At 41.9% G+C, this 27,518-nt stretch overlaps 1 protein-coding gene across 8 annotated transcripts in view; it reads left to right on the plus strand.

Moving 5' to 3' along the window:
* LOC132827008 (membrane-associated phosphatidylinositol transfer protein 2) overlaps positions 1 to 27,518 on the plus strand; it is a 538,978-nt gene that overhangs the window by 254,412 nt on the left and 257,048 nt on the right. The window contains exon 1 of one of the 8 annotated variants that reach the window (XM_060843355.1): positions 6,207 to 6,272. The exons of the other annotated variants lie outside the window; for them this stretch is intronic. The gene's annotated coding sequence lies outside the window, so the exon portion shown is untranslated. Of the gene's footprint in view, positions 1 to 6,206; positions 6,273 to 27,518 lie in introns of those variants that run through there. 8 annotated transcript variants of the gene reach the window in all.

Below are 27,518 nucleotides of genomic sequence, written 5' to 3' on the forward strand. Positions count from 1 at the left end.
ACTACAGTTTATAGACTTCAGTTCTGCATTAAACACAATAATTCCTCAGCATCTGAATGGAAAGCTGGGTCTGCTAGGCCTAAATACTCCCCTTGTAACTGGATCCTAGACTTCGTGACCCGCAGACCTTGGTCAGTCCGGATTGGGAACAGCATCTCTGACACCATCACACTGCTGGTCATCCTGTTGACACACGACTGTGCAGCAATGCACACCTTGAATCGCATCAAGTTCGCTGATGATGCGACTGTAGTGGGTCTCATCAGCAGGAACGATGACTCAGCATACAGAGAGGTGGTGCAGTGACGAATGGACTGGTGCAGAGCCAACAACCTGTCTCTGAGCATGGACAAGCCTAAAGAGATGGTTGTTGATTTTAGGAGGGCATGGAGTTACCACTCTCCACTGGCCATCAATAGCTCCCCCATGGACATCATGAAGAGCACCAAATCTCTTAGCGCACACTTGGCAGAGAATCTCACCTGGACCCTCAACACCAGCTTCATAGCCTAGAAATCGCAGCGGCATCTCTACTTTCTGTACAGGCTGAGGAAGCCCACCTCCCACCATCTGCACCACATTCTACAGAGGGTTCATTGAGAATACCCTGAGCTGCTGCATCTCTGCCTGGTTCAGAAATTGCACTGTCTCAGATCGTAAGACCCTACAATGGATAGTGAGGACAGCTGAGAAGATCATCAGGGCCTCTCTTCTCTCCATTACTGACATCTACACCACATCTGCATCCGAAAGGCTAACAGCATTGTGGAAGACCTCACATAGCCCTCACTCAAACTCACCTCCCTCCCTGCCACCTGGCAGAAGATACTGGAGCATTCAGTGTCTCATGGCCAGACTGAGCAACAGTTTCTTCCCCCTGGCCATCAGGCCCCTTAACACAGTATGATCAGATTCTTTTCCATCTGAAATGCTTTGCACGACTTCGAATTGCTGCTAGATAGTGTCTATTATTTATTATTTTTATGTTACATTGTATGTTTCGTACTTCTTATGCGCTTTATGCCGTCTGCGATTGTGTAGTTATGCTGCGCATGTAGCACCCTCAGCCCTGGAGGAACACAGTCTCCTGTCTTTTTACTGTACCAGTTTCATATGGTAGAAATGACAAATAAAAGCTTCTCTACTGTAATAAGTGTGATAATTCAAAAATGTCATGGTTTTAAATATCACAGCTGTTGTAATAAAAGGTATTATCAATGGCAGCATGAAATAACATTGTGGCAGGCTGAGGGGTTCCATTGCTACTTAGTAAATCCCTTGGGGTCTCCCTGTTTGGGTTATGGGGGCTACATCGATTGTCATGAAATAGATCTTTAGGAGGAGACATCATCTGTTGTTATAAACAAGATCGCAGCCGTCCCAGTACAAGTTATCACTTATCAACATATTCCCTTTCATTCATTCACCCTCTCAATAAGACTAAAGGTATAATAAAGGTCTTGCAGGAAGATAAGAAGAAAAGGAATTTTCAGGCTGTTCAATTCTCCTCATTACTTCACCTCATTGAAATGGCTGGCTCAGTTCCATAAACAAACCTAATTTCTAATGAGCTGAGATTTCTGTCTTTAGCTATACCAACAGCAGAGAATAGCTATTAATACCATAATGAAATTATCAACTGCCCTTAGCTAATGCTTTGAGTCTGACAGGACTCTCCTTCAGAACAGTGTCGCTACCAGACCTGCTGAGTTTCTCCAGTGTAATTTGTTTGTCAGATTTCCTGCATCCGCACTATTTTGCCTGTATTCAAATATTAAGAACAGGCCTTTCCAATCTCCACAGCTGTGAAATCAATCGGCACAAATTAGTGTGTTAAACAGACAAACCGATGTCCCGCTGAGTTGAGAGTGCCGGGTTTCCAGGGCCAGAGGCCCTTTAGGAAATCTAAAACTATTGTCAACATTATTAACAAACAAATTACTACACTGAAGCAAAACAATGGAAATATTATTTTCAGTATCATCCTTCGTGAGACACATGGAAATATGATTTGGAGTTGCCGGTCTTGGTCTGGGGTGTACAAAGGTTAAAAATCACACAACACCAAGTTATAGTCCCAACAGGTTTAATTGGAAGCACACTTGCTTTTGAAGCGCCGCTCCTTCATCAGGTGATTGTGGAGGACACAATTGTAAGGCACAGAATTTATAGCAAAAATTTCAGTTACATCCCACTAACTTTTTGCTATAAATTCTGTGCCTTATAATTGTGTCCTCCACAATCACCTGATGAAGGAATGGTGCTCCGAAGGCTAGTGTGCTTCCAGTTAAACCTGTAGGACAATAACCTGGGGTTGTGTGATTTTTAACATGGAAGTAGTACATTAAAAAAAGCTACCATTCTCATAATTTGCAGAAAGCAGATTTCTTTCTAATCTTAAAAGAGTATTGGAGTACTTTGGCTGAATTAATAAAAGTATCCATTCTTTGATGGACAGGTTTTTGGGATGAAATGTTGTAAATATCAGAAGCAACAGTTTCAAGACAGCTATAATTTTTTGCACAGTTCAGTCTTTCTGAAACAATATTGTTTTCACTTATGTTCGAAACAAAAATAACATTAAAAAAATTAATGAGAAGGTAAACACTATGGGTTCAAAGCACTGAAATATATAGTGCAACACAAGATCAAAAACCTGAAGGAGTGGAAGCAGCAGAAACCCTCATCAAATTTAACAAATGTTGGAAATGCAATTGAGGACCATAATCTTTGGACTAAGCTATTCACAATATTTAACAATTTAGATGAGGGAACTGAATGTAATATCTGCAAATGTAAGTTAGCAGATGATACAAAGCTGAGGGAAGAGTGAGCTGAGTGGATGATACAGAGATACTTCAATGTGATGTGGACAGGCTGAGTGAGTGGACAAATGCATAGCAGATGCATTATAATGTGGATAAATGAAAGGTACTCCACTTTGGGAGCAAAAACAGGAAGGCAGATTATGATATGAGCGACTGTATGTTGAGAGAGGGAAATGTGCAATGATCAGGTTGTTTGCCTATACCAGTCACTGATGGTAAGCATACAGGTGTAGCAGACAGTTTAAAAAAAAAGGTATGTTGGCTTTATAGCGAGAAGATTTGAGTACAGGAACAGGGATATCTTGCTTCCGTTATACAGGGCATTGGCGTGACCACACTGTGGAGTGTTCTGTGCATTCTGGATTGTAGTAACAGGATAGGTCAGAGTCATCATGGATTTATGAAGGGGAAGTCATACTTGATGAATTTTCTGGAATTTTTTGAGGATGTAACTCTGAAGATGGACGAGGGAGATCCAGTCGATGCAGCATACCTGGACTTTCAGAAAGTTTTTGATAAAGTCCCACATAGGAGGTTAGTGAGCAAAATTAGGGTGCATGGTATTGGGGGCAAAGTACTAACTTGGATTGAAAGTTGGTTGGCTGATAGGAAACAAAGAGTAGTGATAAACGGCTTCATTTCGGAATGGCAGGCAGTGACCAGTGGGCTACCGCAGGGATCAGTGCTGAGACTACAGTTTTTTACAATATATGTTAATGATATAGACGATGGTATTAGTAATAACATGAGCAAATTTGCTGATGATACTAAGCTAGGTGACAGGTGAAATGTGAGGAGGATGTTAGGAGATTACAGGGTGACCTGGACAGGTTAGGTGAGTGGTCAGATGCATGGCAGATGCAGTTTAATGTGGATAAATGTATGGTTATCCACTTTGGTGGCAAGAACAGGAAGGCAGATTACTACCTAAATGGAATCAAGTTAGGTAAAGGGACAGTACGAAGAGATCTGGGTGTTCTTGTATACCAGTCAATGAAGGTAAGCATGCAGGTACAGCAGGTAGTGAAGAAAGCTAATAGCATGCTGGTCTTCATAACAAGAGGGATTGGGTATAGAAGCGAAGAGGTTCTTCTGCAGCTGTACAGGGCCCTGTTGAGACCACACCTGGAGTACTGTGTGCAGTTCTGGTCTCCAAATTTGAGGAAAGACATTCTAGTTATTGAGGGAGTGCAGCGTAGGTTCCCGAGGTCAATTCCTGGAATGGCGGGACTACCTTATGCTGAAAGACTGGAGCGACTGGGCTTGTTTACCCTTGAGTTTAGAATACTGAGAGGGGATCTGATTGAGAAATATAAGATTATTAAAGGATTGGACACTCTGGAGGCAGGAAACATGTTTCCGCTGATGGGTGAGTGCCGAACCAGAGGACACAGCTTAAAAATACGGAGTAGACCATGTAGGACAGAGATGAGGAGAAACTTCTTCACCCAGAGAGTGGTGGCTGTGTGGAATGCTCTGCCCCAGAGGGCAGTGGAGGCCCAGTCTCTGGATTCGTTTAAGAAAAAGTTGAATAGAGCTCTCAAGGATAGTGGAATCAAGGGTTATGGAGATAAGGCAGGAACAGGATACTGATTGAGGATGATCAGCCATGATCATATTGAATGGTGGTGCAGGCTCGAAGGGCAGAATAGCCTACTCCTCCACCTATTGTCTATTATGTTATCTGGAGTCCAGAGGAATGTGGGGGGTCTCGTAGAAATGTGTAAACTTCTAACAGGTAAACGTAGGAAATATGTTACTGATGACTGGGGAGGCCAGAAGCAGGATCACTGCCTAAGGATATGCGATAAACCATTAGGATTGAGGTGAGGAGAAATGTCTTCACACAGAGATTAGTGAGCCTATGGAATTAGCTCTCACAGAAAACAGTTGAGGCCAAAACATTGTATGATTCAAGAAAGAGATAGCTACAGCACTTGCGATCAAAGGTATCAAAGGACGGGTTGGGGGGGGGGGGGGGGGGGGGTGAGGGGGGAGAAAGCAGTAGCAGGTTATTGAGTAAATGGTGGAGTAGGCTTGAAGAGTCAAATAACTTCCTCCTGCTCTTTCTTTCTAATGTTTATGACTATAGAGGGCTAAAAAATGAAGATGAAACAAAATTAGATAGCTTGTTTCCATCCAGCAAATGGCCGCCTCCTGTGCCATCTATCTACATTTCTACACACAAACCTGTGTGATTCTTTGGTTTTAGTGATGGCTTTAGTTGGCATGCTTCCCCAGCACTTTTGTGAACATTGCCATTATTTTAATAGTTTTGATTTATAAGAGTACAGACATCATAGAGTCCTTGAATGTTACAGTGTGAAAACAGGCTTTTTGGCTTGTTGTGTCCACACAAGTCATCAAATACCTATCTTTTCTGACCCCATTTCACAGTACTTGGCCCATAGCTTTATTTGCTGTGGCACTCCAAATGTTCATCTAAATACAATTTCAATGTTCTGAGGGTTTCTGCCCTTAACATCCTTTCAGGAAGTGAATTCCAAATACCCCACCATCCTCCGGATGAAAAAATCCCCTTTAATCCCCTCAACAATCCCTTTTCTACCCCTTACCTTAAAATTCTGCCCCCAGCTAATCAATCCCCCTACTAAGGGAAAGGTTAATTCCTATCAACTGTATCTAAGCCTCTCATAATCTTGTTGCCCTTAATCAGGGCACCCTCAACTTTCTCTGCTTCAAGGAAAGCCATTTCAGTCTGTGAATTTTAATTTTAATTTTCCATACGTTGACTGAGACTATCATTGTGTTAAAGGTTTAATGATGAAGAATTTGTTAAACGTTTTCAAGATAACTTTCTTTATCAACATATAAATTCTCCTATTGTAGAAGGAGCAAAACTTGACTTTCTCTTGGGTACTTAGATAGGGCAAGTGTCTGAGGTGATAACAAGGGAACACTTTGAGTGTAGAAATGGATTAAAAATAGCTACAGGACTGAGAGCGCTAAACAAACTCAACCAAAGTTCAACAAAACTTGGTCCAACAAAACAATCGGTCTTTATTAACAAGGAAACTGCATGCAGAGTGGCTGAACTTGGAAAATAGAGAGAGTTGATTACAGCTCTGAGTCTCTTACAAGTTTGTGCTTACAGAGGGAAAATGAGGAATCTTTATACTTATAACTTATCAGTAGCTATCAATAACTATCACTGGAGGTTATTCATCCATTAGACTGGTGCATTGAATTATGATCTGTGTTATTAATTCCAAAGTTTATCATATTGCCTTCTCAAAACCTTGTGCCACATGCATCATCTCATAATCTCATCCTTGTAGGGGGCTCAGAGGATATTGTGGAATGTCTTTATTTGGGCCTAGTCACTATCCCAAATATATGAGGAGCCAGCCTGATCAAGCTTTGCCAAGGACTACCAAGGCTAAAGAATTTATGTGGACTCTGCCTACATTAAGTCCTGCTGAGGTTAGCAATGCTTTGACCTTTTGTTATATTCATAACTTGTGTCAGGCAGCTCTGGGGACTTCCACAGGACTGTCAAACTGTATGTTATAACCAAGCGTTAGTCAGTTTACCCATCATGCAACTATCTGTTTCACACAATTCCACATGGATTAAGTGATCATAATTCGATTTGTTTTAAAATAGTTATGGAAAAGGTATGTGAGACAAGAACTTTCAAAAATTGAGTCGACTGTTCGCAGGTAAAGAGATGTTTGATAAATGAGAAGCTTTCGAAAGTGTGATGATGAGAGCTTCGAGTCATTTTGTTCCTGATGGTAAGAAAAGTAAGACTGAAGATTAGAGAACAATGGATGAATAAAAAATATTGAGGTTTTCGTCAAAATAAAAAAAATCAAATATTAGTTACAACAACGGGATTCAAATGAATTTCTTGAACAGGTATTCTGAGGAAGGATCACCGGATTTGAAATATTAACTCAGGTTATATGCCAGGGACGATGCCAGACCTGAGCTTTTTGAACAATTTCTGATTTACATCATCCACAGATTTTATTTTTAGGTTTTATGATGTGTGTAAGGGCATTCTTAAGGGGGAATCAGGAAGGCAGAAAGAGATAGCCTTGGCTAATAAGGTTAAGCCTTATTCTGCCTCATTCTGCCCGATGTGCTGATGCTATCAGACGTGAGTTGGGAAGGATGGGCTGAGAGCAATTGTTCCATGGAAAGGGCACTATAGACATGTGGAGACTGTTTTAAGGAACAGTTGTTGTGAGTGATGCATAAATGTGTTCCTTTGAGACAGGCAAGAAGGGGTAAGATAAAGGAACCTTGGATGACGAGAGCGGAAGAGCTTCTCATCAAAAGAAAGAAGGCAACTTACATAAGGTGGAGGAAGCAAGGGTCTTCTCAGCTCTAGAGGATTACAGGCAGGCGAGGAAGGAGCTCAAAAATGGTCTGAGGAGAGCCAGGAGAGGGCACGAGAAAGGCTTGGCAGGAAGGATTAGGGAGAATCCAAAGGCATTTTACACTTACGTGAGGAATAAGATAATGATCAAAGAAAGAGTAGGTCTGATCAGGGATAGCATAGGGAACTTGTGTATAGAGTCTGAGGAAGTAGGGGAAGCCCTAAATGAGTTTTTTGCTTCTGTCTTTACTAAAGAAAAGGACCTTGTAGTGAATGAAACCATTGAGGAGCAGGTAAGCATGCTGGAACGGATAGAGATTGAGGAAGCTGATGTGCTGAAATTTTGACAAACATTAAGATTGACAAGTCGCCAGGGCCAGACCAGATTTGTCCTCGGCTGTTTTGGAAAGCAAGAAATGAGATTGCTTTGCCGCTTGTGAAGATCTTTGCATCCTCGCTCTCTACCGGAGTCGTATCTGAGGACTGGAAGGAGGCAAATGTAATTCCTCTCTTCAAGAAAGGAAATAGGGAAATCCCTGGCAATTACAGACCAGTCAGTCTCACGTCTATCGTCTGCAAGGTGTTAGAAAGGATTCTGAAGGATAGGATTTATGACTATCTGGATGAGCATGGCTTGATTAAATGCAGTCAGCACGGCTTTGTGAGAGGCAGGTGATACCTCACAAATCTTATTGAGTTCTTTGAGGATGTTACTAGACGTTGATGAGGGTCAAGCTGTGGATGTGGTGTATATGGACTTCAGCAAGGCATTTGATAAGGTTCCCCATGGTAGGCTCATTCAGAACGTCAGGAGGAATGGGATACAGGGAAATTCAGCTGTCTGGATATAGAATTGGCTGGTCGACAGAAGACAGCGAGTGGTAGTGGAAGGATAGTATTCTGTCTGGTTGTCAGTGGTGAGTGGTGTTCCACAGGGCTCTGTTCTTGGGCCTCTACTCTTTGTAATTTTTATTAATGACTTGGTTGAGGAGATTGAAGGATGGGTTAGCAAGTTTGCAGATGACACAAAGGTTGGAGGTGTCGTTGACAGTATAGAGGACTGTTGTAGGCTGGAGTGTGACATTGACAGGATGCAGAGATGGGCTGAGAGGTGGCAGATAGAGTTCAACCTGGATAAATGCGAAGTGGTGGATTTTGGAAGGTCAAACTTGAAAGTGGAGGAATAGTGGGATCTTGGTGTGCAGGTACATAGATCCCTTAAAATGGCCACCCAAGTGGACAGGGTTGTTAAGAAAGCATATCGTGTTTTGGCTTTCATTAACAGGGGGAATTGAGTTTAAGAGCCATGAGATCTTGTTGCAGCTCTATAAAACTTTTTTTGGAATACTGTGTCCAGTTCTAGTCGCCCTATTAGAGGAAAGATGTGGATGCTTTGGAGAGGGTTCAGAGAAGGTTTACCAGGGTGGTGCCTGGAATGGAGGGCTTATCTTACGAAGAGAGGTTGACTGACCTCTGACTTTTTCATTGGAAAAAAGAAGGAAGAGAGGGGTCCTAATTGAGGTGTACAAGATAATGAGAGGGATAGATAGAGTTGATAGCCAGAGTCTTTTTCCCAGGGCAGAAATTGTTCACACAAGGGGTCATAGTTTTAAGCTGGTTGGTGGAAAGTATAGAGGGGATGTCAGAGGCGGGTTCTTTATGCAGAGAGTTGTGAGAGCATGGAATGAGTTGCCAGCAGCAGTTGTGGAAGCGAGGTCATTGGGGATATTGAAGAAACTGCTGGACATGCATATGGTCACAGAAATTTGAGGGTTCGTACATTAGGTTTACTTTACGTGAGGATCAATGGTTGGCACAACATCGTGGGCTGAAGGGCCTGTTCTGTGCTGTACTGTTCTATGTTCTATTCCTGATGAAGGGTTCCGGCCCAAAACGTCGATTTTTCCTGCTCCTTGGATGCTGCCTGGCCTGCTGTGTTTTTCCAGCAACACACTCAACTAATAAGGTTAAGGATAATCCAAAGACATTCTACAAGTACATTAAGAGTAAGAGAGAAACTAGAAAGAGAGTAGGCCCTCTTAAACATCATAGAAGTTGTCTTTGCATTGAACCTCAGGAGATGGGAAAGGTAATAAATGAATATTACATGTCAGATTTTACTGTGGAGAAAGAAGTGGAGGCTGGACAATTCATGGAAACAAATATTGATGTTTTGAAAACAGTTCAAATTACAGAAGAGAAAGTACTAGGGGTCTTAGAAAGTATAAAAGTGGATAAATCTCCAGGACCTGATCTAGTGTATCCTAGGATACTGTGGGAAGTTAGGGAGGAAATTGTGGGGCCTGGTGCAGAGATATTTGTATCACCTATAACTGCAAGTGAGGTGGCGGATGACTGGACAGTGACTAATGTTGTGCCTTTGTTTAAGAAGGGATATAAGGAGGAGCCTGGGAACTACAGAGTTGTGAGTCTGACTTTGGTGGTGGCTAAGTTGTTGAAAGTGACTCTGAAAGATAGCATTTATATGCATTTGGAGAGGCAAGGAATGATTAGGGATGGTCAATATGGTTTTGTGTGAGGGAAATAGAGTCTCACAAACTTGATTTTTTTGAGGAAATAACCAAGATTATTGAGGACGGCAGGAAGGTAAACATTGTTTACTTGTACTTTATTAAAGCCTTTGACAAGGTTCCACATGGTAGATTAATTAGAAAAGTTAGATTACATGAGATTCTGGGTGAGCTTGCCAATTGGATACAAAATTGGCTTAATGACGGTAGATAGTGATGATGGAGGGTTGTTTTTTAGGCTGGAGACCTGTGACTAGCTGTGTTCCACAGGGATTTGTTCTGGGTACTGTTTTGTTTGTCACTTGTATAAATGATTTAGAGAGAATATAGAAGTCATGGTTAGTAATTTTGCATATGACACCAAAATTGGTGGTATAGCGGGCAGGACTTGTACAATTAACAGTAGGGCCTTGGGAGTGTTGTAGAACAGAGAGACCTAGAGTTCAGATAATAATGTGTTGGGTAGGCTGGAGTCATTAAGGTGGTCAAATCCCCAGCCCCGTTTGGGAACTATCCCAAGTTGCTGGGGGAGGTGAGAGAGGAATAGCTGGGGCCCTGACAGATATCTTTGTAGCATCCTTAAACATAGTGAGATGCCAGAAGACTGGAGGGTTGCTCATGTTGTTCCCCCTGTACAGGAAGGGTAGTAGGGATATTCCTGGTAACTATAGACCAGTGAGCCTGATGTCAGTGGTGGGAAAGTTGCTGGAGAACGTATTGAGGGAAAAAAATTATTCATATTTGGAAAAGAATGGGCTTATCAGTGATAGGCAATATGATTTTGTGTGGGGGGGATTGTGCCTTACCAACTTAAGAGTTCTTCGAGGAAGTGACCAAGTTGTTAGATGAAGGAAGGATGTCATATACATGGACTTTAGTAAGGCGTTTGATAAGGTTCCCCATGGTAAACTAATGGAGAAAGTGAGGTCACATGGTGTGCAGGGTGTTCTAGCTAGGTGGATAAAGAACTGGTTGAGCAACAGGAGACAGAGAGTAGTAGTTGAAGGGAGTTTCTCGAAATGGAAAAAGGTGCCCAGTGGTGTTCCACAGAGATCAGTGCTGGGGCCACTGTTGTTTGTGATATACATAAATGTTCTGGAAGAGGGCACCGTTGATATGGTCAGAAAGTTTGCAGATCACACGAAGATTGGTGGAGTAGCAGAAAGCATAGGGGACTGTCAAAGAATACAGGAGGATATGGATAGACTGGAGAGTTGGGCAGAAAAGTTGCAGATGGAATTCAGTCCAGGCAAATGTGAGGTGGTGCATTTTGGGAACTCTAATTGTAGAGCAAATTATACAGTAAACTGAGGACCCTTAGGAAAAGTTGATGGGCAGAGAGATCTGGGCGTGCAGGTCCATTGTACCTTGAAGGTTGCTGCACAGGTGGATATAGTGGTCAAGAAGGCATATGGTATGCTTGCCTTCATTGGACGGGGTATTGAGTATAATAGCTGGCAGGTCATGTTAAAGTTGTACATGACGTTGGTTCGGCTGCATTTAGAATACTGTGTACAGTTCTGTGTGCCACATTACCAAAAGGATGTGGACACTTTGGAGAGGGTGCAGAGAAGGTTTACGAGGCTGTTGCCTGGTATGGAAGGTGCTAGCTATGAAGAAAGATTGAGTAGGTTAGGTTTATTTTCATTACAAAAAAGGAGATGGGGGGGGGGGGGCGACCTGATTGAGGTTTACAAAATCATGAAGGGCATAGACAGGGTGGAACAAAGACAAGCTTTTTCCCAGGGTGAAGGATTCAACAACGAGAGGTCACGCTTTCACGGTGAGAGGTGGAAAGTTTAAGGGGGATACACGTGGCAAGTACTTTACACAGAGTGTAGTGGGTGTCTGTAATGCGTTGCCAGCAGAGGTAGTAGAGGCAGGCACGGTAGATTCATTTAAGATGTGTCTGGACAGAGGGATACAGATACTTAGGAATTGGGCGACAGGTTTAGACATTAGATTTGGATCGGCTCAGGCTTGGAGGGCCGAAGGCCCTGTTCCTGGGCTGTAAATTTTCTTTGTTCTCTGAGCGAAATAATTCCTCCTCATCCATTTTAAATCTGCTGATCCTTATCTTAAAATTATGCCCCTGCCCCCATGAGGAAACATCCTCTCTACATGTATTTTGTCAATCTCCTTTAGCATCTTATACACTCAGTTAGATTTCCTTTCACTCTTCTAACTCAAGACAGCATCGGTCTAAACTGCTCCATCTCTCTTGAGCTGAGGGTTTATCTCCCTCACTTATAGAATCAATCTAGTGAAACTCCTTTGAACTGCTTCCAATTCAACTGCATCACTGCTCAGGTAATGAGACCAAAATTGTACACAGTACTCCAGGTGTGGTCTCACTAATGCTTTGTACAGTTGAAGTAACAACTGTAGTTGAGCTTGAGGAAATTGTTGAATGGCAGGATAGACTTTAATTTGATCATTTATGGAATGTGAGCATTGCTGCCTGGCTAGCATTTAATGCCTGTTCCTAGTTGATCTTGAGAAGATAGGGGGGTGAGCTGCCTTCTTGAACCATTGAAACCCACCTGCTGTGGGTAGACCCCCAATGCCCTTCAGGAGGGAATACCAGGATTTTGATCCAGTGACAATGAAGGACCTGCGATATATTTCTAAGTCCTAGAATCATAGACAGGTACAGACAGAAAGTGGAGTTGCAGGTAGATAGGATTATGAAGAAGGCATTTGGTATGCTTTCTTTTATTGGTTAGAGCACCAAGTATAGGAGTTGGGAGTTCATGTTGTGGCTGTACAACTCATCCATGCCAACCAAATATCCTAAATTAATCTAGTCCCTTTTGCCAGCATTTGGCCCATATCCCTCCAAACCCTTCCTATTCATATACCCATCCAGGTGCCTTTTAATGCTGTAATTGTATTAGCCTCCACCACTTCCTCTGGTAGCTCATTCCATATATGCACTACTCTCTGTGTGAAAAAACTGCCCTTCGGTCTCTTTTATATCTTTCCCCTCTTGCCCTAAATCAATGCCCTCTACTTCTGGACTCCCCCTACCCCAGGGAAAATACTTTGTCTATTTTTCCTATCCATGCCCCTCATGATTTTATAAACCTCTATAAAGTCACCCTTCAGCCTCTGACACTCCAGGGAAAACAGCCCCAACCTAATGAGCCTCTCCCTATAACTCAAACCCTTTAACCTAGACAACATCCTTGTAAATCTTTTCTGAACCCTTTCAAGTTTCACAACAAGGAGACAAGAATTGCGCACAATATTCCAAAAGAGGTTGAACTAATGTCCTGTGCAGCTGCAACATGATCTCCCAACTCCTATACTCAGTGCTCTGACCAATAAAGGAAAGCATACCAAACGCAGCCTTCACTATCCTATCTACCTGTGACTCCACTTTCAAGGAACTATGGACCTGCACTCCAAAGTCTCTCTGACCAGCAACACTCCCTAGGACCTTACCGTGAAGTGTATAAGTCCTGCTCTCATTTACTTTTCCAAAATGCAGCATCTCACATTTATCTGAATTAAACTCCATCTGCCACTTCTCAGCCCATTGGCTCATCTGATCAAGATCCCGTTGTACTTTGAGGTAACCTTCTTCATTGTCCACGCCACCTCCAATTTTGATGTCATCTGCAAACTTACTAAGTATACCTCCTATGTTCACATCTAAATTATTGATAGAAACATCAAAAAGCAATGGACCCAGCACCGATCCTTGTGGCCTGGATGGTGCCTGGCTTGGAGGGGAACTTGCAGGAGGTATTCCCATATATCTGCTGCTCTTGTCCTTCTAGATGGAAATGGTCATGGGTTTCGAAGGAAATGTCTTAGGATCTTTGGTGAATTTCTGCAATGGATCTTGTCGATAATACATGCTGCTGCTACTGAGCATTGGTGGTGGAGGGAGTGGATGTTTGTGGATATAGTGCCAATCAAGCGGACTGCTTTGACAGTGTCAAATTTCTTGGGTGTTATTGGAGGTGCAGCCAGCCAGACAAGTGCAGAGTATTTTCTTTCCCACTCCTGACTTGTGCCTCGTCAATGATGGACCGGCTTTGGGGAGTCAGGAGGTGATGCTTCAATAACTACTCCTACTATTTCTGAAGTTCTTCTGAAACTTTAATTTTTTAAAATTTACGTGTCGAATATCTAAAAGACTGGAAGGACTATGGTCATAGAGGATTCAGTTGTAAGGGGCAAAGATAGACATTTCTGCGGTCGAAAATGAGACTCCCGAATGGTACGTTGTCTCCCAGGTGCCTGAATCAGTGATGTCTCGAATTGATTGCAGAAAATTCTCAAGGGGGAGGGTGAACAGCCAGTTGTCGTGGTGCATGTTGGCACCAATAATATTGGTTTAAAAAAAAAGGATGAGGTCCTACACACAGAATTTATGGAGTTAGGAACCAAGTTTAAAACGTAGGACCTGAGAAGTAGTAGTACTCAGGATTGCTGCCAGTGCCACATGCAGGTCAGAGTAGGGATGATAGAATATTCATGTTTGAGAGATGGTGCAGGAGGGAAGGGTTCAGATTTTTGGGACATTGGGACCGGTTCTGGGGGAGGTCGGACACTATTACAAATGTTATCAGTTTACACCTGGGCTGGTCTGGAACCAATGTCTATGGAGTCCTTTTGCTAAGCTGTTGGGGAGGGTTTAAACTAATATGGCAGGGGGATGGGAACCAAATGAGGAGGTTGGTGGACAGGAAGGATGTAGTAACTAAAGCCGAGAAGGAACTAGATAATAAAGTCAGGGTGATGAAGGGGAAAAGTAGGCAGGAAGCGGAGGATAAATGCAGAGGAACTGGTGGTCTGAGGTGCATTTGTTTTAATGCAAGATGTGTCGTAGGTAAGGCAGATGAACTCAAGGCTTGGATTAGAACCTGAGGCGTATGATGTTATTGCTACTACTGAGACTTGGTTGAGGGAAGAGCACGTTTGGCAACTAAATATCCCAGGATATCGATGCTTCAAGCTGGATAGAGAGGGAGATAAATCGGGTGGAGGAGTTGCATTATTGGTCAGGGAGGATATCACTGCTGTGCTGAAGGAGGGTACTAATGGAGGACTCGAGCAGTGAGGCAATATGGACAGAGCTCTGAAATAGAAAGGTAAGAATGTTGGGATTGTACTACTGGCCTCCCAACAGCGAGCGTGAGAGGTGCAAATATGTAGAGAGACCATAGTAAGATATAGAAGCAAAAAAACAGTCGTGATAGGAGATTTTAATTTTCCCAACACTGACTGGGATTCACTAAGTGTTAAAGGTCAGGATGGAACAGAATTTGTACGAAACATCCAGGAGGGATTTCCAGAGGAGTATGTAAGTAGTCCAGCTCTGGAAGGGGCCATACTGGACCTGGTGTTGGGGAATGAGCCCAGCCAATGGTTGAAGTTTCAGTGGGGGATGACTTTGGGAATAGTGATCACCATTCCATAACATTTAGAATATTCATGACCAAAGATGAGAGTGGTCCTAAAGAAAGAGTGCTAAATTGGTCAGGAGCTGGAGAATGTGGATTGGGAGCAGCTGTTTGAAGGGATATTCGATTTTTAAAGAGAGATTGATTAGAGTTCAGGAGAGATATGTTCCTGTGAAAATGAGGGATATAAATGGCAAGACCAAGACAATGGGAACTGTGGATGACAGGTGAAATTATGAGACTAGCTAAGTGGAAAAAGGATGCGTACATAAGGTCTAGGCGACTGAAGACAGATGAAGCTTTGGAAGAATATCGGGAATATAGGACCAATCTGAAACAAGAAATTAAGAGGGCTAAAAGAGGTCATGAGATATCCTTAGAGAGCAGGGTTAAGGAAAACCCCAAAACCTTTTATTCATATACAAGGAGCAAGAGAGTAACTAGGAAAACAGTTGGTTCACTTAAGGACAAAGGAAGGAAGATATGCGTGAAGTTAGAGAAAATGGTGAGATTCTTAATGAGTGCTTTACATCGGGTATTCACCGAGGAGAGAGATATGGCAGATATTTGATTATTCTAAGGCAAGCCGGCATAAGGAGAGAGGAAGTCTTGTGTATTCTAAAAGGCATTAAGGTAGACAGGTCCCCAGGTCCGGATGGGATCTATCACAGGTTACTGAGGGAAGTGAGAGAGGGGCCTGAACAGATATCTTTGCAGCATTCTTGAACATGGGTGAGTTCCTGGAGGACTGGAGACTTGCTAATGTCCCTTGTTTAAGATGGGTAGCAGAGATAATCCAGGTAGTTATAGATCTGACATCAGTGGTTAGGAAGCTACTGGAGAAGATACTAAGTGATAAGACATATATCCATTTAGAACAAAATGGGCTTGTCAATGATAGGCAGCATGGTTTTGTAAAGGGAAGGTCATGTTTTACTAACCTAATAGAACTCTTTGAAGAGGTGATAAAGTTGATTGATGAGGGAAGGGCTGTAGATGTCATATACATAGACTTCAGTCAGGCATTTGATAAGGTTCCCCATGGTAAGTTGATGAAGAAAGTGAAGTTATATGGGGTCCATGGTAGGAGAAAGTGAGGACTGCAGATGCTGGAGACCAGAGTTGAAAAATGTGGTGCTGGAAAAGCACAGGTCAGGCAGCATCCGAGGAGCAGGAGAATCGACGTTTCGGGCATAAGCCCTTCTTCAGGAATGAGGCTGGTGTGCCAGGTGGGCTGAGATAAAAGGTAAGGGGTAGGGAATTTTGGGGAGGGGTGCTGGGAATACGATAGGTGGAAGGTGGTGAGGGTGCGGGTGATATTCCGGAGAGGGGGTGGGGGCGGAGAGGTCGGGAAGCAGATTGCAGGTCAAGAGGGCGGTGCTGAATCCGGGGGTTGGGATTGAGAAAAGGTGGGGGGAGGGAAAATGAGGAAGCTGGAGAAATCTACATTCATTCCGTGTGGTTGGAGGGTTCCTGAGGGGGGACCTGACTGAGGCCTACAAAACCATGAGAGATATAGACAGGGTGGATAGCAAAAAGCTTTTTCCCCCAGAGTGGAGCACTCAATTAGTCACGATTTCAAAGTGAGAGAGGACAAGTTTAGGGGAGATATATGTGGAAAGTTCTTCTCGCAGAGGATGGTGGATGCCTGGTATGCGCTGCCAGTGGAAGTGATAGAGGCGGGAATGATAGCTTTGTTTAAAATGTATTTGTACAGGTATATCAATGTGTTAGGAGCAAAAGGATACAGATCCTTAGATAACAGGCGGCAGATTTAGATAAAGGATATAAGAGCAAAGTTTTTTTTGTCCTGTGATGCTCTGAGAGTTGTGATACTGTGTGCACACTCTTGACATGAGGCATTTAATAATATAAATAGATTCCGTCAAACTTACCCAGTTTACCTATTTTGACATTTCTGGGTTAACAGTTGCTAAATATAGTCGAGGTTCATCCTGGACGTTGCAACATAGATTAGTAAATGCTTGCCCAGTGAATAGTTGTATTTCACGTTGTGCATTTATCCCTTTCAAGGTTGACTGTGTGTTTCTGTACACAGCACAAGTTATTATTTGCAGATTTTACAATTTCCCAGTTGGAAAAAAAATCACAAGTTCCATTGATATTTGTTTTTTACCAAAATCAGATATTGTACTGATGTTGCAAACACCAATTGTAATAATAAAGGCTAACAAAGCAAATGTAATTTAGCATTGTGGATAATATGAGATCCTGTTTAGATCACAGTCAGTCAGGCCACGAGGGCAAACTTAAATTGAGAAAAAGTCTATTTAATGGAAGATATAGTTTTCTTTTTATTGAAACGATAAATGTGTTGGTGCAGAACTGGCTCGAAGGTAAAAGACAGAGGGTGGTGGTGGAGGGTTGTTTTTCAGACTGGAAACCTGTGACCAGTGGAGTGCCACAAGGATCGGTGCTGGGTCTAATACTTTTCGTCATTTATATAAATGATTTGGATCTGAATGGAGGAGGTATAGTTAGTAAGTTTGCAGATGACACCAAAATTGGAGGTGTAGTGGACAGTGAAGAAGGTTATCTCAGATTACAATTGGATCTTGATCAGATGGGTCAATGGGCTGAAAAGTGGCAGATGGAGTTCAATTCAGATAAATGCGAGGTGCTGCATTTTGGGAAAGCAAATCTTAGCAGGACTTATACACTTCTTAGGGAGTGTTGCTGAACAAAGAGACCTTGGAGTGCAGATTCATAGATTCCTTCAAAGTAGAGTCGCAGGTAGATAGGATAATGAAGATGGCATTTGGTATGCTTTCTTTTATTTGTCAGAGTATTGAGTACAGGAGTTGGGAGGTCATATTGCGGCTGTACAGGACATTGGTTAGGCCACCTTTGGAATATTGCGTGCAATTCTGGTCTCCTTCCTATTGGAAGGATGTTGTGAAACTTGAAAGCGTTCAGAAAAGATTAACAAGGATGTTGCCAGGGTTAGAGGATTTGAGCTTTAGGGAGAGGTTGAACAGGCCAGGGCTATTTTCCCTGGAGTGTCGGAGGCTGAGAGGTGACCTTATAGAGGTGTATAAAATCATGAGGGGTATGGATAGGATAAATAGACAAAGTCTTTTCTCTGGGGTGGGGTAGACCAGAAGTAGCGGCCATAGGTTTAGGGTGAGAGGGGAAAGATATAAAGCGATCTAAGTTGCAACTTTTTCACGCAGAGGGTGGTACATGTATGAAATGAGCTGTCAGAGGAAGTGGTGGAGGCGAGTAGAATTGCAGCATTTAAAAGGCATCTGGATGGGTATATGAATAGGAAGGATTTGGAGGGATATGGGCCAGGTGCTGTCAGGTGGGACTAGATTGGGTTGGGACATTAGATTGGCATGGACGAGTTGGACAGAAGGGTCTGTTTCCGTGCTGTACATCTCTGATTTTATCTACCAATTAAAGTAGTGGAATCTGCAGCATAAGGGAAGCAAACTGCAATTGAATGCTAGACAAAATGAGCTGGAATTCTGAAGGCATAAGCATTTTCTTATTGTCACCAAATTTTCCTTGTGATGCTCCCATTGTTCCAGAAATGACTCAGAACCTTGTGTAAAAACTTTGTCCATCTTACCCTGATCATTTATTATAATCCAACCCAGCCACATAAAGTGCTTACAGGATTTGAGTCACCAAGTTTTCTCTCCTGTTTCTTCGTTAGTAATGAATATGAGAAAAAGTAGACAATACAATGAAAGTAAGAGTCCTAGAAAATAGGTTGTAGTATTCCATCACTTTTTTCGAGTGGTCATGGAAATAAACAGCATGGAAACAGGCCATTGGGTCAACTTGTCCATGCTGACTACGTTTCTGAAAATGAACCATAAGACCATAAGACATAGGAGTGGAAGTAAGGCCATTTGGCCCATCGGGTCCACTCCGCCATTCAATCATGGCTGATGGGCATTTCAACTCCACTTACCAGCGTTCTCCCCGTAGCCCTTAATTCCTCGAGACAACAAGAATCTATCAATCTCGGCCTTGAAGACATTTAGCGTCCCGGCCTCCACTGCACTCCATGGCAATGAATTCCACAGGCCCACCACTCTCTGGCTGAAGAAGTGTCTCCGCATTTCTGTTCTGAATTTACCCCCTCTAATTCTAAGGCTGTGTCCACGGGTCCTAGTCTCCTCGCCTAACGGAAACAATTTCCTAGCGTCCACCCTTTCCAAGCCATGTATTATCTTGTACGTCTCTATTAAGTCTCCCCTCAATCTTCTAAACTCCAACGAATACAATCCCAGGATCCTCAGCCATTCCTCATATGTTAGACCTACCATTCCAGGGATCATCCGTGTGAATCTCCGCTGGACACGAACCAGTCCCACTTGCCTGTGTGGCATCACACATTCCCCTTTCACCTTAATACTGCACCCTGTATTTTTTAATCCCCTACTCTGGGGAAAAGATCTTGGCTATTCACTTTGTCCCCTTGTGTTATTAAAAACCTCTGAAAGATCTATATAATGTCCTTCAGCCTCCTATGTTCCAGGGGAAAAAGTCTCAGCTGATCCAGCGTCTCCCCCTAATTCAAACCTTTCAGTCTCAGTAAATCCTTGTACATCTTTTTTACAGCCTTTCCAATTTAAGAATGTCCTTCCTAAAGCAGGGTGACCAGAATTGTATGTAGTACTTCAGATGTAGCCTCACCAATGTCTTGTACTGCTGTAACATGACCTCCTAACTCCTGTACTCAGTGCTCTGACTGATGAAGGCAAGCATGCCAAATGCTGCCTTCACCATCCTGTCTACCTGTGATGCCACTTCCAAAGAACTGTCTCCTTGCACCCCTATGTCACTGTGTGCGACCACACACACCCAGGCCCTACCATTAACTGTGTAAGTTTTGTTCTGGTTTGTCTTATGACAATACAGCAATTTGCATTTTAGGTAAATTAAGCTCTATCTGCAATTTCTTGGCCCACTGGCCCAGTTGATCAAAATCCTATTGTATTCTTGAATAACCTTCCAGGTGAAGAAATCCTGCCCGAAACGTTGACTCTCCTGCTCCTTGGATGCTGCATGACCTTTTCCAGCATCACACACTCTCGAGTCTAACCTTCTTCACTGTCCACTATACCACCAATTCTGGTGTCACCCGCAAACTTACTAACGGTGCCTCCTATGTTTCATCCAAATCATCTGTATAACCGATGAACAGCAGTGGAGCCAGCACCGATCCTTGTGGCATACTGCTCATCACAGGCCTCTGGTCTGAATAACAACCCTCTACCACCACCCTCTGTCTCTTGCCATCAAGTCAATTTTGTATCCAATTGGCTAGGTCTCCGTGGAGCACGTGATCTAACCTTTCTTAACAGTTTACCATACAGAACCTTGTTGAAGGCCTTGCTAATAATGAGAATTTGTGGAACTGTGAAGGTGCTGATATTGAGTGATAGAATCATAGATGGAGGTCATTTGGTCCATCGTGTCTGCTGTATTGTCACACATCATCTGGTAATCCTTTTGTCTGTAAAACTGTCCCTCAACTCCCATTTTATTCTAAAATTATTTCTGTTATATCTCTTGGTAGATGAGTTAAAATCCTACTGTGGCAGTTTGAGATTTTAAACTTAGTTCAAAAAGCAAAATTTGGAAATAGTCACAGAATCATACAGCACAGAAACACACCCTTAAGTCCAACTCATCCATGCTGATCAAGTTTCCCAAAGTAAACTAATCCCGTTTGCTTGTGTTTGGCCTATAACCCTCTATACCTCTCCTCTTCATGTACCTGTTTAAGTATACCTGCATTAACCACTTCCAGAGAGAATGAAGTTGTTGGATTGTCTTGAAAACCCCGCTGTTTCACTGATATCCCTTTGGGGGGGGAAACTTGCCATTCTTACGCAGTTTGGCCCTGTATATGTTTCCAATCCCACGCTGATGTGCTTAATTGGCAGTAACAGTCTGAAGATACCAAGAATGCACTTTTGTTTCTTTCTATGAATGCAACATAAATGCAGGCCTCACCAATCCTCTGGATGAATAATAACAAAATAGTCACAGCTTGCTTAAGACCTAATGGATTAATGACTGAAACTTACCGGGCTAGAACCTTCAACTTTCAAAAACCCTGAAGATACCAAAGTGATTGCCTTTGAAGTGTGATTATTGTTATAATGTTGGATAAGCACAGCTATTTTGTATTCAGCCCACAAAAATCAATGTTATAATGATCAGGCAATATCTTTAATGATGTTGATTGTGTGTTGAATATTGGCCTGTATGAATGGGAGGACTCCTCCGCTATTCTTTCAGATGATGCCATAAAATTTTGAGTGCAGGCAAACTCTTGGGTCGAATATCTCATCTGAAAGATGGCACTTGCCACAATGCAGCAGTATCTCAAGTGACCAGGAGTCAAATGATCTGTGTTGTATTGTCCTGTACCTTATGCTCCATGGGCGGTTTCTCACTTTGTCTTTGACAGTTGCTCATCTCAGTTTAGGATTGACAAGTGACACCAGGGAAACTAACAGGTGGGAATTTAGAATTTGTAGATGCCATGAGAGTTAATTGCTTTCCCTTTACTTATGGTGAGTAGATTTGATAACGAGCATAATGCAGTTGAGTTACCAGTGGCTTCATTAAGTCTGGTTGTTTTAATTTTTACAAAGACTCTCTTAATGAAGCTGAACACCAGGCAGTACTAAGATCTGGTTTCTTATTGCTCAAAGCTTTGCAAGCAGACTTATTTAAATCCCGATTTAAATGTTTTAATTAAATGTTGTAAGAGGAATATTTGGGGTGATTATTTCCAGGATCATGCAGTGTTTTTCCAGCTGAGAGTAATAAATTCATGTTAGTTGCTGTGATATGAATTTACATGTCAGAATGTATCGATATGACCCTGAAATTTAGTAATAATTGGAAACCTGATTATTGATAATACCTAATTTAATTTTTCAGGGGTATGAGAGATAGCTACCTATCTTCTCAGTATTGAAGAATTTATTTGGAAATTAAATTATTTACCAGTGTTGCACATTTAATCTGATTTCTATGAGACTGTGATTTGTAAATTGTAGATGATGTGATTGGTGCAATTCAAGCGACCGTTTCTTGCAGTTTAAAGCAATTTGCCAAATTTCTGAGTGTGAAAACTGCCACTACAAATACATATAGATCAAGTATTTAACCAAGGTCACACAATGTAGAATTTTTTGCAGGGTACCAGAAGTGAAGTTATTCATGCACACCACAGAAACAAACGTTGGTGATCTTTACAACAGTGCTTCACGACCTACTGTACATCGAGATGTACAGTACGGAAACAGACCCTTTAGTTTAATTCGTTCATACCAACCAGATATCCTAAATTAATCTAGTCCCATTTGCCAGCATTTGGCCCATCTAAACCCTTGCTATTCATATACCCATCCAGGTGCCTTTTAAATGTTGTAATTGTACCAGTCTCTACCACTTCCTCTGGCAGCTTATTCCGTACATGCCTACTCTCTGCGTGAAAAAGTTGCCCCTTGGGTCCCTTTTAAATCTTTCCTCTCTCACCTTACTTGAAAATTAACGTGATCCCAAATGTCAGGAGAAACAAAACTGCAATAAAGCACCATGGTAACATTCAGTGTAAAATGATTAAAGTTTGTGTATTGTATTTTGATGTATCATCATGTAAATGTGAAAATCTGATTTAAAGGACTTATAAAAATGTTATTATTATCTGTGCTTATGTAGATTTCATTTAACCTCTCTCTACCCAGCTGACAGAAGGCGCAGTGAAGCCCCTCCACTTCCCCATCAGTTGCACCAACTCTGCAGTTCCCAGTCTTCCAGGCGAAAGTGAGGACTGCAGATGCTGGAGGTTAGAATCAAGATTAGAATGGTGCTGGAAATGCACAGCAGGTCAGGCAGCATCCGAGGAGGAGGAAAATCGATGTTTTGGGCAGGAGCCCTTCATCAGGAATGAGGGTTCATTGCAGTTCCTCATTCCTAATGAAGGGCTCCTGCCTGAAACATCGATTTTCCTGCTCCTCGGATGCTGCCTGACCTGCTGTGTATTTCCAGCACTACTCTAATCTTGACCCTAATTCCCAGTCTTCTTCAAACTTCACCCCTCATCCATCTACATAATGTCTCTTCTCCCAACTCCAGTCTCCCCTTTCTCTCTGAAGCTGTTCTTCCTAGTCCTCTGCACCCTCACTCGCTCTCCAGCAGTTCTTTTCCTCTTTCTCCTGTTTGGTCGAGCTGCCAGTGCTGTAAAGCAAAGTTGTGGATGTGGTAAGGAACTTCCAAACAGAAACTTATACACTCGCTGTTTCTTTGCGCAATCAAGCCATAACTGACTTATTGCCTGCCTCCAGCTGTGCCAAGTTGATGCACAAACATCCTAGGCCCTCAAACCCACCATGAAAATTATTTTCTCAAGTTCAAGAATTGTTGAACTCATCATCTATCTCTTCATGTTGGTATCATCAATCCAGTGGGTCCAGGTCTCTTCCTTCAGAGCCTCAGGTTCATGTGCCATCTGCTGTCAAATCATCTTTTGTGATTAGCCGAGAGACAGCTCATGACCCCAGCTGTGATATTTGGAATGTCTTCTGCAATCTTGGTCAATAGATTGTAAAGTCCTTGCTTTACAAGTATATCCATTTGTATATTTGATCACTTATGAATTGGATGGTTCTTAACTTGTGATATAATGAAGTGAAATTTTCTTGATTCTGCATAATTCTAAATGTCAGAGAAACTTAAATACTTTCCAGTTATTTATTGTAGAATATATTTCATTCCTCTGTCGTGTGATCCAGCATTTCAAAAACCTGACTTTATTCATTTGTGAAATGTGAGCATTCCTGGCTCATCCAGCATTCATAGCCCATCACTTGTTTCCCTGGAGAAGGTGATGTTGAACTGCCTCCTTGAGTCACTGCAGCCCATGTCCAATACTCTTAATGCAGATGACAATTATTGAACCCTTATTCACTTCTAAAACATGTGATATGGCATGATCTTTCAAGTGATTATCAGTGAAATGTATGTGAACTTTTGAAATACAGAGAATGACAGTGCCGACTGTATTTTCAGAGATTTGACTCTGTTCCAACTGCAAGTGGTCTAGAACATGGCAGCAAAAAAAGTCTGGATTAATATGTTTCTTTTGTCTGAAAAAGATTAAGACTTAAGGTCATGACTTTCATTGTCAAAATGTTCATATTTGTTACAGTTTAAAAGTGAATTAAGTGTGGTTTTCAGGTGAAGCAGGTTAGAAGTTGGGAATGATTGAACTAAGTTGCATGTAAAGGGTTGTATCATTAAGTTTGTTCTCTGAATAAATATGTTCACAGTTCATCATGACACCTCGGAACTATCAATATCTGCAATTTCCTCACCAGACACAATCCCTACCTGGAACAATATTACCATTCGTCACTGTTGGAAAAAGACTGTGGATCTATTCTTAACAGCTGCATGGGTGTAGCTACACCACATTGATTTGCAGCAGTTCAACCTGGTTAAAGGTTCAGTAGTTCCACGTTTAATGGCTCATCACCTCATTCTCAAGGGCATTTAAGGATAGGTATTAAATGTTTGCCTAACCACTGATGCCCACATCCTCATGAGCATTTTATTTAAAAAAAACTGATCAGGCTGTCATTATATGTTGCTGCCAGTAATGACACTGCCGCTCCGCCAGCAAGGGGAGAGAGTTATTCCACCGAAACTGGTTCCCAGTGACACTTCCCATTATAATTGTAAGCAGACAACAATGTGAGAAAACGTTTCTAAACGGTAGCTGATAATTACAGTATTTATATATATTAACTTTATTAATAGTACATATATATATCTATGCTCAGCAGTGCTTATTTATTTAGAAGATATATTTTGCATTCATTGTGCATTCATTGTAGAAGTATTTGTATCTGGTATTTCTGTACTGCTGGAGGTGAAATATTTAATAGAAATCTTGGACTTGGGAGAATATTTTCAGGAGGCTCAGTTAATGGTTTCACCTGTCCAACACGCAGAAGCAGGTTTTGGGGAACACTAATCGGAGTCTCTACATTTGCAGGTGCTCCTGCTTTTTTAAAAAAAATTCACTTTTCAGAGAAGGTCATTTTCAGACTGTACAAAAAAAGCAGGGTATTTCTGATTCGGTATTGGCTCATTAGCTGAACTCATTTAATAATTTGAATATCACAAATGGAATAAACAGTGCATTCTGCACTGCGATTTAATAAAACATTGCCAAAACAGCACTCCTCAGTGCCTCTGGATACTTATGGAATATAATTTGTAGATTAATGAGGTGCATTGGTTTCGCCTTAATCATAATGCTGCATGTTTTTACTGCTGAAGACTGGCTATAGTGTTGACAGATAATATTTAATGGTATTTATCTCCTGTAAATGCACATTTACAGCCAGGTGGTGATCAAGTCTGGTCATGATATTGAAAATCAAAAGCAAGTGATGAAAACTTGAAACCATAAACTGAATAAACTGCCTAAAACAGATTCCTTATTACCTTATTGCTGTTTATAAAGTCTTGGTATATGCAATTTGGCAGCTGCACTTCCATAGTGACAATTCACAAGTAATTTATTTGGTTGTAGATTGGGCAAGGTTCTATTTAATTGCAAGTTCAACCCCAGAGACTCAAACACAAAATGTAGGCTGACATTTCACTGTTTTACAGTTGGAGCATTAGTTTGTGGATGAGATATTAAAACTGAGCTCCTGTCTGCCTTGCAGGTGAATGTAAAAAAGCCCCATAAATCTATTTGTATACTGCAAGATTCCACAAGTACCAGTGAAGTATCCAATAGCCAAACTGTTTAATGATGATTATCGAAAATATTGCCCAGATAACAAGGAATTTATAAGCACAGGATGAGGCTAATAAGCCCAACTGGTCTGTGCTAGTTTTTATGTTCTGTTCAAGCCTCCTCTCACTCTTTTGTCTGACCTCTTCAAAATATCCTTCTGCCCTTTTGCCCTCAGGTACTTACCTAACTTCTCTTCGCCTCTGTGCTGTTCATATTAACTACTGCTCATGACAGTGCCTTCCATGTTTTAGCTACTTCTGAGAGACCACCTCGTATTTATTGCTTTTAGTTATGGTCCTGAAGCTATTTCTCCACATGTGCTGAATCATATCCTTTCATCTGTTTAATACAGGTTCAATTTTGCCATTTATTTAATTGTTCTCTGTAGGAATACAAGCAGACCATTCAGCCCATCAAGTCCCTTCCACCATTCAGTGAAATCATGGCTAATCTGATAACCCTGAATTTAATTTTCATGCCCTTTCCCTATCACTCTTGAATCTCTTGATGATTATGAATTTCTCTATCTCATCCTTGAATATACTTAACAACTCAGCCTCCACAGCCCTCTGCAGATTCACTCCCTTCTGAGAAAAGAAATTCTCCACACTTGAGTTTTAAATGAGTGACCCTTTATTCTGAGATGATGCCCTCTGGTCCTAGATGCTTCCACACAGGGAAGCAACTTCTCCACATTTACCATGGTCAGGTCCCCTCCGAATCTTATGTTCCAATAAGGTCACCTCTTATTCTTCTAATTTGCAATGAGTATAGGCCCAACCTACTCTCCCCCTCCACATGAATCAGTCCCTGTATCCTTGGTTTCAGCCTCGTGTACTTCCTCTGGACTGTCTCCAATACAATTTATCTTTCCTTAGATGAGGGACCCAAAATTGCTCACAGTATTCCAGTTGGGAGCTGACTCGTGCCTCATGTAGTTTTAGTAAAGTGTCCCTGGTTTTACATTCCATTCCTTTGAAATAAAGACCATAATTCTGCTCAGCTTCCCTATTAACTACTGAGCCTGGATGCTAGCTTTTGTTGTTTCATTGATATAGACTCTCAAATGATGAAAGTAGGGCTGTTCCCCTTAGAGAAGAGAAAATCAAGAGAAGGCTTTATAATTGTGTTCTAAATCATGAGAGGCAAGGCAGAAAAACTTGAGAAGCAGAGGACTCTGACTTGAAGTGATTGGTAATAGAAACAGAGGCAATATGATAAAAGTGCTTTATTCAACTTGTAGTTCATGTGCTACCTGAGTGTGTGGTGAGGCTGATTCAGTTGAGACTTTTCAAAAGATATTTAACTGAAGCAAAAAGATTTGAAGGACTATTGAAAAAGGACAGGAGAGTAGGACTGGCTGAATAGCTGCCCCATCTGCTCAAACCATTCTGTTATTCTATAAAAGCTGACTTAGCAAAAGATGAGCAAATAGTGCCTTGTGAGCTCTTCACAATGTTGGTTCGTCCTTGTTTTGCCCTAAGTAGTCTGATTGAAAGTTCCGGAATGTAAATGGTGAAATGTAAGCACTTTATCTCCACCACATGCCTTAAATCAAATCCTCGTCCCACAAGCAAAGAA

This window comes from Hemiscyllium ocellatum, chromosome 24, assembly GCF_020745735.1.
Source record: "Hemiscyllium ocellatum isolate sHemOce1 chromosome 24, sHemOce1.pat.X.cur, whole genome shotgun sequence".
In the NCBI taxonomy this organism is placed as follows: Eukaryota; Metazoa; Chordata; class Chondrichthyes; order Orectolobiformes; family Hemiscylliidae; genus Hemiscyllium; species Hemiscyllium ocellatum.